Source organism: Haliaeetus albicilla, chromosome 7, assembly GCF_947461875.1.
Source record: "Haliaeetus albicilla chromosome 7, bHalAlb1.1, whole genome shotgun sequence".
Taxonomy (NCBI): Eukaryota; Metazoa; Chordata; class Aves; order Accipitriformes; family Accipitridae; genus Haliaeetus; species Haliaeetus albicilla.
The window spans coordinates 17,257,080-17,270,545 of NC_091489.1; the positions used below are offsets into that span (position 1 = coordinate 17,257,080).

Here is a 13,466-nt window from a genome sequence, read left to right on the forward strand (position 1 = left end):
CATTACCCCAGGGACAATACCAGCTGCTGACAAAACCCCCAAAAAATCAGCATGGAGCTCAGTTAAAAGAAACAAAAGCAGTGATGCCTTTTCATTAAATGTGCTGTAAACCAAATGCAGGTTAAAATTCAGTGAGAAGTGTGCATGTCAGTATTCAATACAAAGGTACCTGTGTAAAATGTATGTGCCTGCTTGTATACAGAGGTTAAATTAGACAAGCAAAGGGGAGTAAGCTCAGTGCACGCAGGCATGGTGTGTGCTAAATGTGGCCCAAGCACGTTGAGTCCCAATGCTGCTATGCGCCCTGCAGTTAAGTCTTCCCTCTCCAGCCGCTCTGATCAGCAGCATGTGCTCAGGAGGGGCAGGAATAGCGGGGACAGCAGTAGGACTGGAGTATTTGCATTATGTGCAGTATGCTAGCTTTGTATTCACAGCTATTTCCCAGTACGTGGTGCAGAAGTCTGTCCCCATTGTTGAGTGAAGCCAGATAGTCCACCTAGCTGGAAAGGTAACATTTTCCCACAGTCAGATTCAGGTAACTAAATGGATTGGCATTTTAGCAATCTGATTGCTGAATAGGGAAAGAACATTTTGACTTTGAAAATAGCTTTATTGTAGCGATGATAGATAAGGATGGGGTGTGTAGGGGAAAGTAATAACTTTTATGAAACCAATTGATTCCTGCAGGGTAAAAATAGAAGGGATGTGGGCCCAAAGGTCAGGGTCAGAGTTGCTTCATCACTTCAGCTGAGCCCAAAGCTCATTTTTGTGACTGACCTAGGGAAAAGTATTGTCTCTTCATACAAACCATGCCACCATTTTGCATGGTGGTTTTCTGGTCTGCTGCAGTAACACAAAAGCAACTCTTCCTCGGGAAGGATTTTTATGAATGGCGCTAAATCAAAATTGCCCACCGCTGTTCCCCTGGCGTGGGTGAGCTCCTGGTCTCTGCAGCTCTTTTGCTAAAGGTGAACTCCCAGGTGTGAGCTGATGCAGCGCTCTCCAGAGGGGAGCAGGCAGCTGTGGTAGTGTTGCTGCTGTTGCTGCTGCTGCGTTTCTCAAGCTCCAAAATGACACAAGCAAGGCTGCTATTTAAAACCCTGTGACTAGTGGGATGCTGCCGGGTGCTGGGGCTTTCAAGCCTTATGAATTAGACTGTGCTTTCATCTAAGTGTATTCCCACCATTGTGCTTCATTGCTAGGACTTTGGTAGCTTTTTTCATCAGCCATATTCATGAGACCCTACGAAAAAGTAACACAGAGCTTGTTTGCATTTCTGTGGCTGTTTGCAGCGTTGAGGTTGTGGCTGGTTTTAAACATAGATTATGTAGTACAGCATCTCACCTTTAATAATTTTGTTCGCTGCTATTTTCCTCTCTGTTCTCACCCTACCCTTGTTTGTTCTGACCTCATTCCTCTCCTATTACCTCCTGCAATGTTGTGCCACAGCTTCTCCATGTGACATAGATTGGCTCTTTCAATCATTCTCTCTCCAGCAAGTCATTGTGAAATGAGCAGCTGTTGTGTTGCTGATAGCTATGGCTAGGGAAAGCCAAAATGTTGCAGGGGGTTCTTGGTGGGAAGGCTGTTAAAATAAAGGTGTTGCTTTCCCAGGGTTTACTGGAAGAGAAGCATCCTTTTCCCAGTGCCTCCTTCCTTGCAACAAAATTGAAGACTAATTTAACATCAAAAGGGCAGACAAACAAACAGCCCCCTATTAAACCTCCCAAATGGCTGATTCTCTTCCACTGCCTGTTTAAGCTGCCTCCCCACCCCACTGCAAGCCTGCTGCCCTGCATTGCTTTCTGCTGCATGCCACGAATTTCGCGGGAATGGACTGGCACAGGCAGCACTGACATTGGCACGTCCCTAGCTCAGTGGGCATTTCCTTCCTGTGCTCTCTGAAATGCTGGACGGATATTTTGTGTGGTAAGTGGCACACACATATACAGCCTTTGTTTCCATTCACATTACTGGAGTAGACCAGGGAGATTAACCCTTAAGAGCAGAAAAAGCAACTTTGAGGGTTTTGTTCAGAAAGATGGTTTTCTCTCATAATGGTAACACTTCTCGTTCAGACACACATTCATCACAGGACTGAAATCCTACTCTTTTATGATTTTTAGGGATTCAAAGTGGCATTCTGATTTCCTGTTAAGTAGATCGTTATTCTGCTTTGCCAGAAATCCTGATCTCTTTATTTTGTAGCCATCTCCATAATTAGCGTACGTGTTCTTCCAAAGAATGAGATGTGATGCCCTGTACTGCTTTGGGTCTTGAACTGTGCCTGATTCAACCCTAAACCATTAGTGGAAGCTGACGCAGCACATCATCAAAATGCGCTGCTGTTGCCAGAAGATTTAGTGGGTGTTAATTTCACTTTTCTCTTTTTTTTTTTCTTTCCTTCCTGCTCCAACCATTCCAGTTTACTAACAAAGCAAAAATGTAAATAAGCTAAACTCCCCTTTCTCCCTCCCCATCCCCAATTTTGATCTTGATGGCCAAAGGCTTTTGTCAGCTCTTTCTCCCTTGCGGCGTAAGCAGCAAAAATTTTTAATATTAAGAGTTCTGTGTAAGATTGCTGATAGGCCAGGAATCCCTTAACCCATGATGGACAAGCAGATTTTGTATAAGTTAATAGATTCTATTATTTTTAAACCTATGCAGCAATTTTTATCTGTATAGAAGAGAAGGGTACACTATGCTAATAATGAATAGCAAATGCTGTCTTTAGAAATACATAAAAGCATTTTTTTCACATAGATCAGTATTTTGACTTGTGCTTTTAATACGTTACATTTACTTTCTGAACAAACAAGCTTATTTTCACTCTGGTAAGCATCAACTGCATTGTTGTTTTTATTACAATTGTATTGATGTCTTCTTTCACCAAGGAGCTTGGATACAGCTGGACTTACAATTTTCAGGAAGAAATCCCTGTGTGAATAGTCTCACTTTGGAATGTTCTTGCCAGTCATCTTAATTTATGCTAACCAGTGGTTAGCACCCTCCTCTGATTAAAAAGACCCAGATTTTTAATTCTGATAATTATATGAGTCAATGTATGTGTTCCATTCAGTGATCAACTCTACTCTCTGCAAACCTGGAGGTCTTCCACTCCTGTATTGATCAGCTAGCTAGCTTGAAATCCAGGACCCATCAGAATTACAGCTAGCACTCCAGGCAAAAAAGCAGCAAGAGGGGAATGGGATGCCCAGAGAGAGCTGTAACAGGAAATCTTGCCTTGGTGTGCATGTTAGTCAATGTATGGATAGTCTAGAGTGACTAAAATGCTGAGAGAAGAAAAAAATGAGCACTAGTCTATCATAGTCCAAAAGGACATTTTAGTGCAAAAATCTGAATAGGAGTGATGCTTTCTTTCATGCCTTATAAAAGGAGAAGCCCAAAAGTTGAACTGTTTCCAGAAGTGGCTGCAGTAAGACAAGCGAATCACACAGATCTTGTTTTAAACAAGAATTTGGAAAAACCTTTTGCTTGGGATTGAGCTATTCCACATGCTTACTCCATTGACCACCACTACTGGTATGTTATACAGCATGGACTCTTTTCAAACATTATTTGAGGGAGAGAAGACTACCATATGAAAGTGAATTTGTAGTACTCTATTTTTTGTTGAAGTTTTACAGATACCCTAAAATAGTTGCAAAACAAGGAAAGGGATTATATCCTTGTAAAATGGATACGATCCCCCCATCTAGAAAGGTTATTTTAACGCATCGATCAATATTTTCCCCTTGGCTTCTGTAGAGGCAAAAATCTTGCAACAGCTTGTTGCAAGGAAGATGCATGCTGTTCATTGGCATCCAGACCAGAAAAAACAAAACACAAGATGCCGTTGACGTAGCTATGTTCTTAATCACTGCTAGTGCACAAAACATGTATTCAGCAGTTTTGCAAATCTAGAATGCTTACAAATGAAATATGTGAATGTTTCACATAGCAGTAGTTTAAAACCCTTTCTTTTGAAGGGTTTGAACAACATTCAGAGTTTTTCTGTCTTTTGAAAAGAGGAGAAATAAGCAAATTGTAAGGCGCTCTAGCTCGAGGCATTGTTTCTAGCCGATGGAGCATCTAACCTGTGATACCTATTAGAATTCAGCCCAGGTCACAACTGATGAATAATCTGTTGTCTCAAGGCTTTGTGAAATAACTAAATAGTCTCAAGCTAGTTTCTTGAGGAGAGCCCGTGCTACAAAAGGCACTATCAAAACTGCTATCATACTCACAGTCTGGCCAGAGAGATCAGGGAGGTGTCCTTCTCTGCAGAGGCAGTATTCCCAGAACAGGTGCAGGAGGTGAAGTGAGACTGAGACATGCTGTTCAAGTTCCTCCTGTTGGGTTTTCCTGACAGCAGAGGGTTTCATATTCCAGCACCATCAACCTGCTGGTTTTCATCAGCCCTAAGTTAAACATCAGATAGAAAAACAATAAATCACCAAAACCAGCATGGCCTTGGTGGTTATTTTCTGGGGTAGTTTTGGGGTTTTAGTTTTAAGTGTTTTCAGTTGCTTAATATCTGGTTTATCAACATTTATATTTCTCTGTCACACATTGCAGTTTCAGTTTTTAATTGCAGTGTAAGACAGTGACGAACATTTCTGCCCCATGGACTGTGAACATCCTGCAGGGTCTGAGGAGCATGGCACTGAGGGTCGTTGAGGACCCTACAAAGGCTTCATGTAAACCTCCCCCAGACGGCCAGATCTGTAGCACTTACATCCCCATAGCTGTGCTCTGCCCCATACCTGGTTTATCCTCTTTGTTGATTCCTGCCAGGCCTGTTTTCACTGACCTGGCAATTGCTGAACGGTCAGCGCGGCGGGGTATCTGCTGCTGTGCATGCCGTGGCAGCACGTGTACAGCAGGCCACTTCTCGTAGCTCTGTGAGTCATTGGTAGCCCTGTGCTGGTACAGATCCACCTAGAGCATGATGGCTGTTGAAATCCAATTAAAATCTTTGCATAATTATGCATGTGCTGTGGTTCACATAGCAAAATTCAAATATACTTAACCACAGCTGCCAAGATTTGACAGGTATGTTTGTTGTTAGTTTTAGATGTATACTTTAAGGCCATCATTGGACAATTATTGTTTACATTTAATTATTAACCTGTGCGTTTCTTTCCAACTTTTTTTGCGCCACCCACTTCTGGTTTTGTCAAGAAATGTAATAGAGTGTATATTTGGGTTTTGAATGTTTGGGGTTTTTTATTCTATCATTATTTGGCTACACAAACATAGATTCTCTTTCCTTCTTTGTGTTGCCAAACAGGGTATTAATTTGTGTATTATCATAAATTAAAAGGTTGTCTTTCACTCCCTTGCCCTTTGCAATACTAAGCAGTGATTGATGAGCGAATGGGAAAAGTCTTACGGTTCCATTAGTATGTTTTTGTTGTTGTTGGCAGATGGTTGTTATACCTAGATAAAATAGAGCATAGATGTCATAAGTAGTTTGGTTTCCATGATGGGATAGGCTGTTGCAGTTTTCAGTTTTTCAGTGGACTGTGTATCACTGCCATTAGAGATACTTAAAGCGGCCGTCATGCTTCATAGTTAGTGTCAAACTTGACTAGACGGATACGTGGTGTGTCCCTCCTTAGAAGAAGGAACCTAACAGTTGCAAATATGGCTTGAATTAATTTTGGCCCAGGTAGAAAATAGCCATTTAGCCTCAAAAGAAGAACATTTTCACTACCTCCAGGTAATAATTTTTTTAAAAATTAATGAAAAGCAGGATATTATCTCTCCTCCTTAGGGACAAAATTCATGGAGGTTGAGTTGTGGCTTGAAAGATTCAAACAGCCCTTTGACAGCATCACTCCATAGGTGGATACGGAAGTCAAATTGCAAAGTGGGTTTTTAGAAAGCAAACAGAAAAGAAAAACTCACTCCAGCACGAGCTTTTCTGTTTGTTTCCCATCTCCAGATAAGAGGGGACTCAAATTATTGTGATGTGTTGATTGATTACAGCCGTTAAGTTTCTTAGTAATCAGTTTCATCACTTATTCTCAATTCACGCTTGCACCTTTGATTTCTCTTCCACAACAGGGTGATGTGGGTTGTCGTTGACTAATGAAGAACAGAATTGGTTTCGGCGTGAGACAAACGGAATGCCGACACCAATCCCAAAATGCATTAATCTTTAATAATCCACATCTGCATGTTTATAAATTATATAACTAGGGTTTGCTAACGTTGATACTCCCCCTTCCAAACAGAAGCTGACATAGAAGTTGGTGTTTGCAAACTGCATGAGAGGCACATGGCCACTCATGGTGTGTGTGACCTTGCAGAGGGAGCTCACTGGATAAAAGTTCTCAGTTGATTAAAAATACATGAAGAATTGCTCTGCTTCTGCACCGGTCTTTGGAGCTTATCATTGTTGGGCGAGATGAAATACGGCATGATAGATCTTGTCTTCAGGAAGATCAGACCCACCAAATGGTTTTTGGAAGTGGGTTTGCCTCAAGGTGCTTTTACCCTTTATGCATTCAACTTGCCCTTTTCTTCCCTGTCCCTGAGAACCATGGAGACCAGGGCTGTGTAATATGCAATATAACGCAATAAGAAAAACTAGATTATCTAAGAGTTTGTTCCTTTTGAGGATAGTATTAATTAGAGCACATAGATTTTACTACTAAAGTGCCCATTAATCACAGGCAATGGACTAGTATGAGAAGTAGCAGGCAGGACTAGCAAAATAGTTCATTGCCACATATCAGCACTGCTCCAAAATCCACCTGCTTGCCCGAACTTGAGAGAGTCGGGAGGAACAGGGAGGAATGAAACTCCGTCGCTGCTGGTCTTTCGAGTTAATGCCGTCTGATGATGAATATTTATTCTGAGCAATTCTTAGTGTAGCTGGATCAAGGGAAAAGAAATACGGATAAGAAACAGCCATTTCAGTTCACATTCACCCTTTCTTTGGTATCTTGCATGTTTTCACACTGCAAATATTATAAATGAAAGTTGATATATGGTTTTGTTAGAATTTGGCAATGTTAAAATTAGGAGTTAAGGTTTTTATTAGGTGGCAAATACTAGAAGTGCATGTCTGCTACATTTGTTGTGCTTCTCAGGCTTTAAAAACAGTAGACACGATGAAGAACAGCTTAGAGAAAAACTCTCCTCATACTTATAAATGCCATCTAGAGCATTGATAATGAAAAAGTCTTCCTTTTGGAACTTGGATTAACTCCCTAAATGGAATTCTGAAGTTTTAAGTTTCAGGTGTGTAGCAGGGTAGGTTTCATTTCTGGAAGGAAGAAAATTGCTCAATACAAGGAAAAAATACTACCCTGTCCTTTGTTAGGAGCTTTTAGATATTTAGCACATGCATCAATTACAATTTTATATTCTGGTTAATTGACATTTTATAAAGAAATTGAGAATGGTTTTTCTCTAGCCAAAGCATATGCTTTTTGCATTAACAAACACGTAATGTCATGTCCCAAGTAATTACGAATGACTAAATCCATGCAGCCCTTTGCAGTCTTCTACTTCAGTCTAAATGCAAGCAAAGCTGTCATTTTTATGAAAGGCTTAAAAGGGCAGAGTAAAAAAATACAGTATGATTACAGGGTTTGGATTGTTACCTAAAGAACATATACACTTTTTTTCAATGGTTTGCACAAATTTAAGAAAATATAATTTACAAAACCTAAAAGCAATTCAGTGGCCCCATAGAGGTGTGAGAGAAAGCGCTGGGCAAGCTGCGGCCACAGCCTCTCCCAACCCCTCTCATCCCAATTCACACCATCGCTTTGGAGAGATGCGGTGACACAGAGCGCAAAACACGTGGAGGGGCGGTTAAATGAGACTTTAGAGGGGAAAAAAAAAAAATTAAGTCAGTGGCTGAGCTTTGAAGAGGTCTGTCTAGTGCAGAGCAGCGAGCGAGTGGGGAAGAAAGGAGTAGTAAGCGCCTCATCTAATCTTTCTCCTGGGGACCCAGGTGGACAAATTGGCAACCCTGTTCACAGCGCCCCCCCCCCCCCTCCTTTGTAGCGTAAGAACTGCTAATCGGATCCATGCTGCTGCAACTGTGGTTAGTTATTAACAGAATAAAAGCAGATTTCTTCAAAAGAACGGGTTGGGGAAAACGGCTATACAAAATTGCAAGGTTGTTAGAATCTTAAACGCACAGCAGTCGGTTTTTCCCTATTCTGAATTAGGCGATGAATATGGCCTTTCATCTGTCACTGTGCCCGTTTCTTCAGAAGGCAGCCAAACATTAAGCTTCTCAAACAAAAAAAAAAAAAAAAAAATTGTTTGAAAGAGGAAAAATATTGGGGAGCAGGAAGAATAGGAAAACGAGAAGGAGAAATCAGGTTTTGTTTTTATTAATTTGGCCTGGTGAGAGAAATACGAGCTTGCCTGCTCTATTCAGTTCCTGCGTGCGAGCCGCTGTGAGCCACCATTTCTGAGTGCGGAGCTTAAAAAAGATTTAACTGGTTGCTATCCTGGGCTGCACCATTCTGGATCGGCCTCCAGCAGAAATACCCTGGGCTGGGAACTCTACTGAGCTTAATGGAAATAATGCATTAAATGAACGCAGAGTTAGGCAGAGGTGAAAGCAGAAAGAATTTCATCCCCCAAAATGAAACTTGTCATAACTGTAAAGTGAAATTACAGGTTTGGGGTGGGTGTTTTTGAGGCTAGAGAAGCAGTGATCCCTAGATTTAGACTGACTTATGCCTTTGCTTATATAAATAAATAAATGATGCATCCTTAAATTCGAGGAGATCTAGTGCCTTCCTGGTTTGCAGCAGGATTTTGAAATTTGTTGGAGAGGAATAGTCCTGGGGCAGACAGGTGCTTGCTGTGGCCTACTGAAAATCCATTCAGGTGAGTCGCAGCCTTTTGAAGATTTCCATTGCCAGCTTGCTTTGGGCTTGTTGCCAAAATCTCAGGAAAAAATGCTGTGGTGCTGTGGCGCTTCACTTCAGTCCAAACGCAGAGGTGACTTTGGGAGGCGGTGTGGATGAAACAGACCCTCTTGCAATGACTGCTGCTGCCCTCCATTCCCCTCCCGAGCAAAGTGAGCTTTGGCCTTGGGAGGCAATATGTTTACTTTCCTGCGCCTTGCCATTCAGCCTGTTGTCAGTTTAGGCAGTAATGACAATTATTTCACTTTATACTCCTGAGTATTTGTTAAAAGTCTTCATACCTTACTCAGAGGTTACACAACCTGGGATTAAAACTTGGCTGTCTAATTTGGCAGACCCCAGTTTCAACTACTTAATTCTTTTTTTAAAAAGTCCATAATATAATGAATTATTCTGTAATGAGGGCGACATTCGGATGGTGTTCCATAAGTAATACCTTGGAACTACATGCTGAATAATGGGGATGAAACAAAATATTGAATAGCTACCTCATCCTGTCAGTGTCAACTTTGCTTTGAATTAAATGCTATATTATGTCAAGCAAGTAGCTTCTGGTCATGAAATTAAGATGTTTATGATATTGCATGTGTGCAGAGAAGAGTCAGAGCTAGGGTTCTGCGGGCCACCTTAGCTCAGTGTTGCATTTTTTAATGGTGATTTGAGAGCAATTTAGCACTTACGTTACAGTGACATCTCTGGAACTTGCTCACAACCTAGTCCTTGATATGGTAAATATAACACAAATATGAAAAAGAAGATGGAGTGTAACTTTCAAGGATTAGCAGTCTGAGTGTTATATACTTTCATGAGAAGAGAAGTGGGGTTTTACCTTTTGTTGATTTTACATGGATTGTGAGTGATACTTGTGTGCGTTAGGGAATCTTGTGTCTTTGGAGCATGATGGATTTGTTTTAAGAGCTAATATGGAAAATCAGGGCCAGGCCCAACAACAGTCTTGATAACTTTTTGTAATGTGGAGCATCCATAAGTCTGGCTTAAGTTGATAATCTTCATGTTTACAGATGCTTTGCATTGCTCCAGCGGAACAAATCAGCCACTTGTGATCTCGCCTTCAGCAACCCACACAGCCAGCCACCAAAAGCATCCCAAGGCGGGAGGGCTCTGGGCTTGGTCCCGAGCTCCTGGGTCGGAGAGGTGGAAATTGTCTCAGTGAGCAGGTGGCAGTGGATTAACAGCGTTGCTGTCACTTGCAAGGGGTTATTAGCTTCAGCATGGTGCTGAGCAGAGCCAGAAGGCTTGGTTCGAGCATGCTTGACTCCCCTCCCCAGAGTGGTTCAGCGGGGCCACGGCTGCTGTATCTGAAAGGGTCCTCATGCTGCTAGCCTTTTAAAGCATCTGTGCTTAGGTTACTGTATAGATATGAGGAAGGTTTTAATATTTTGCATGTCTTAATTTGGGGGGATATGCAGGCAATCCTTGCTTTTTACTGGGATTAATAAGTCCTTTAAAAAATACTGTTGGTACAACAGGAAGCTTAGCTGCAATGCATAAATGCAGGAAGAAAATAATCTTTATTCTTAAGGGGTCATAGGCTTTGTAAGATGAAAGAGATAACACAAACCACATGACCAGTTTCCCTTTATGCTACCCATAGAAAAATTTCTTCCCTTTGAGGTCATTTGCACCTCACTTTAAATTTCCTGAAAAGCTCATTTAAACAGTCCCTATATAAAAACCTATTTATGATCTTTCATTTCTGATGTAGGGATCCAAGACCCAGAATGTCCCTTCTGGTCTGTGAGCCTTTACTGTCACATCGACTGTGTAATATAATCCTGTTATTTTATCAGATTCCATCTTAATCACTAGGTTTCCTGGACCTCATTATTCCTAAAAGGAAGTTGTTTCAAATTCCAGTAATGGTTTATCATTCTGAACATTGTGCTCTTTTTTCTCCCTGATATTTAGCCACAAATATATTTTTAAAGAGAAGTCACAAAATCACAGCTTTAGTTTTTGCCATGCTAAGTTATACTTGCTCTTTCAGCCTCCTGTCATGTCATGCTGGTAGCTGTTCTTGGTTCCCATTCCAGTTAGCATTAGGCTTTCTGGTTTTGTCTGTGTGAAGGCTCACCAGTGACACATCAGCAGTGGTGTTATGTTTCCTTACCTCTACTGGAAACAATTCTCCTAATTCATCCTAATAATAAATTTGTTTGATTCAGGGTGACATCAAATGGTTAGTTATAACCATTTGTAGGTCAACAAATATGGTCAGATTCTCCCTCCTTTTCTTCTCCCATTTCTAACTGATAACCCTACAGCTCTTCAGTTAGAAAAGGCCTGTTTCTGGTCTGTGACTATAAATGTTTGCATTTTTGTTGCTCCAACCCAAAACATGGTCCAGTTTCTTAGATAGTATTTTGATCATCTTCTGTATTGATGAAGATTCCCTACTTCGTAATCAGCCAATGTCATTAATCCAGTCCTAGCTCTTAATTCCTAAATTAGATTGAGAATTGTCCTAAAGACAACCCACAAGATCTTTAACTTATGCCTTTCCTCCAGCCTAATGTTCCCCTTTCAACACAGGCTGTGAAACAGCTCCTCCTGTTTCCTCACCCATCTTAAAATTCCTGTGCTGTTATCCCTCCTTCCCTCCTAAACTAGTAATTTCTCAGGGTGAACCTGTCATCACTGAAGTGCTTTCTTGATTCAATTGTTCAGGCACAATTCTGTGAGGTATTGTCCGGCTGGTACAGGGTACCACTGCTGAGCATCCTCCAGTGTCGTTAGTGATGAGAGCAGAGAGCCCTCAGCATGTTTGAAAACGTTACTGATTTGGGCCGTAATTCATTGTAAGGACCCCTCCTCAGCAGGATATCAGAGGTCTGCTCTTTCTTGCTATGTTGGCTCTAAGGAATTTACTTTTTACACTTTAACTGCAGATTTCATGGCTGTAGTCATAATGCAATCACCATTTAGTACTTTTCTCAATCCGTCTTTTCCAAAGGTACAGTGCAGTCTCTCCTGACTCTATTTCAAGCGTAGATTTTCAAAGTCTCATGCAAAATACTTAAAAGCATTTCTAACATAATTTAAAAAATAAAAAACCAGCTTACAACTGTGCTATTAAGCATTTTTAAATTCTCTCACCTCTTCAACTGACTTTGGTCTTTTTTTTTTCTTTTTTTTTTTTTAATAGCAGGCATGATATTAGGTAGGCTGCTGGTTTTGGTAGTTTTAACAAATTTTACAAGATAGCTATATAGATTTAAATACTATTTTGCTCCTCTGTTAAATCCAGGTGAAAGAACTAGTGTGGCAGTATCTATCCTTTTAGCATGCATTATTGTATTTGCTGTAATTTTGCATAATAAAAATGTTGTGAAACATCCATAGTATTCACTTTGCTTAAGTTTTGGCACATGGAGTATCTCACCAATGTGTCAACAATACTATACAAAACATGGGAAGAGATCATCCCTGCTTAAACTTCCATCTGTGTATTATTGGGTCAAAAGAGGCAGTAGTCTGTTAGTGGAAAAAATTGTTCCTTTCTTTTTCCTCTCTTTAATAGCTGTAGAATGTATGTTTAAAAAGAAAAGAGGTTGTTTTTCTTTTGTAGAAGTTTTCCTTCCCTAATAAAATACAAAAGTCTGTTCATGTATTATTTAAAGTGTCTTCCAAGAATCCCAACTACTATACTGGTTGAAAGGATTAATATCATTTAAAGGAAAGAAATGGAAAATCTTTAAGGTCATTTCTTTTCATGACAAAGAAACTTAAAAAGCATGGCAGACAGGATCTTCAAAGGTTTTTAAAGTCCTGTCATCAGCTCCCAATCAATAGGAGTTAGATACCCAAATTAAGAGTTCAGTTCCAGTCTTCAAAGGTATTTGGGTGCTTAACCTCCTTTTACCTTTCAGATCACTTCTAAGGATAAAATGGCAGTTCGACTGAAAACATTTTGGTGCAATACTTTCATGTCCGGCACCTGGCTAATTTGTAGCACCCACTGATAATTAGCATAATGGCCACTTCTCTTGCAAGTTTGTTACTTGTTAGAATATGTGTAGAGTTGGTCTTGTTTGTGAAATTGTTTTCCTTTGTGAAACAGAAATTTTGCTTTAAAGTTTTTTAAATACAGGGAAAAAATCAGAAGTAAACTTTAAAAAGTGAACTAATAAAATAATGTTTGCAGAGGCTGATAATTTCAATGAATTTGCAGAACTGAGTCTGTATTCCCTAAGGACGCAGATGAAAATGATTTATTTGTGACATGTCATACATGCACTGCTCTAAGCTTTGACTTCTCCAGTCCATGCTTGCACATCTGCCTGTGCAGAATAAGGCTTATGCCAGATAACTGAAGTTATTATCAATGTAAAAAATTAAAGACCATATATAAATGTATTCAAAATATGTTGCCTAGCATAGATTTTCCATGCACTATTAATATCTCTCAGAGTTTGCTAAGCCTCCACCTAAAGGGGGATCCCACTGGGAGCTGTGTGGTGCAGTCAGGACTACCCCTGCCTTTATTATTATGGGGTTTTTTAAGTATTTGTAAAAATCTTAGATGGTTCAGATCTA

The 13,466-nt window shown here is 40.4% G+C and overlaps 1 protein-coding gene across 10 annotated transcripts in view; it reads left to right on the forward strand.

The window, feature by feature from the left end:
• Nucleotides 1-13,466, forward strand: part of ARID1B (AT-rich interaction domain 1B) — a 337,909-nt gene that overhangs the window by 236,522 nt on the left and 87,921 nt on the right. The gene's annotated exons all lie outside the window — the stretch shown is intronic.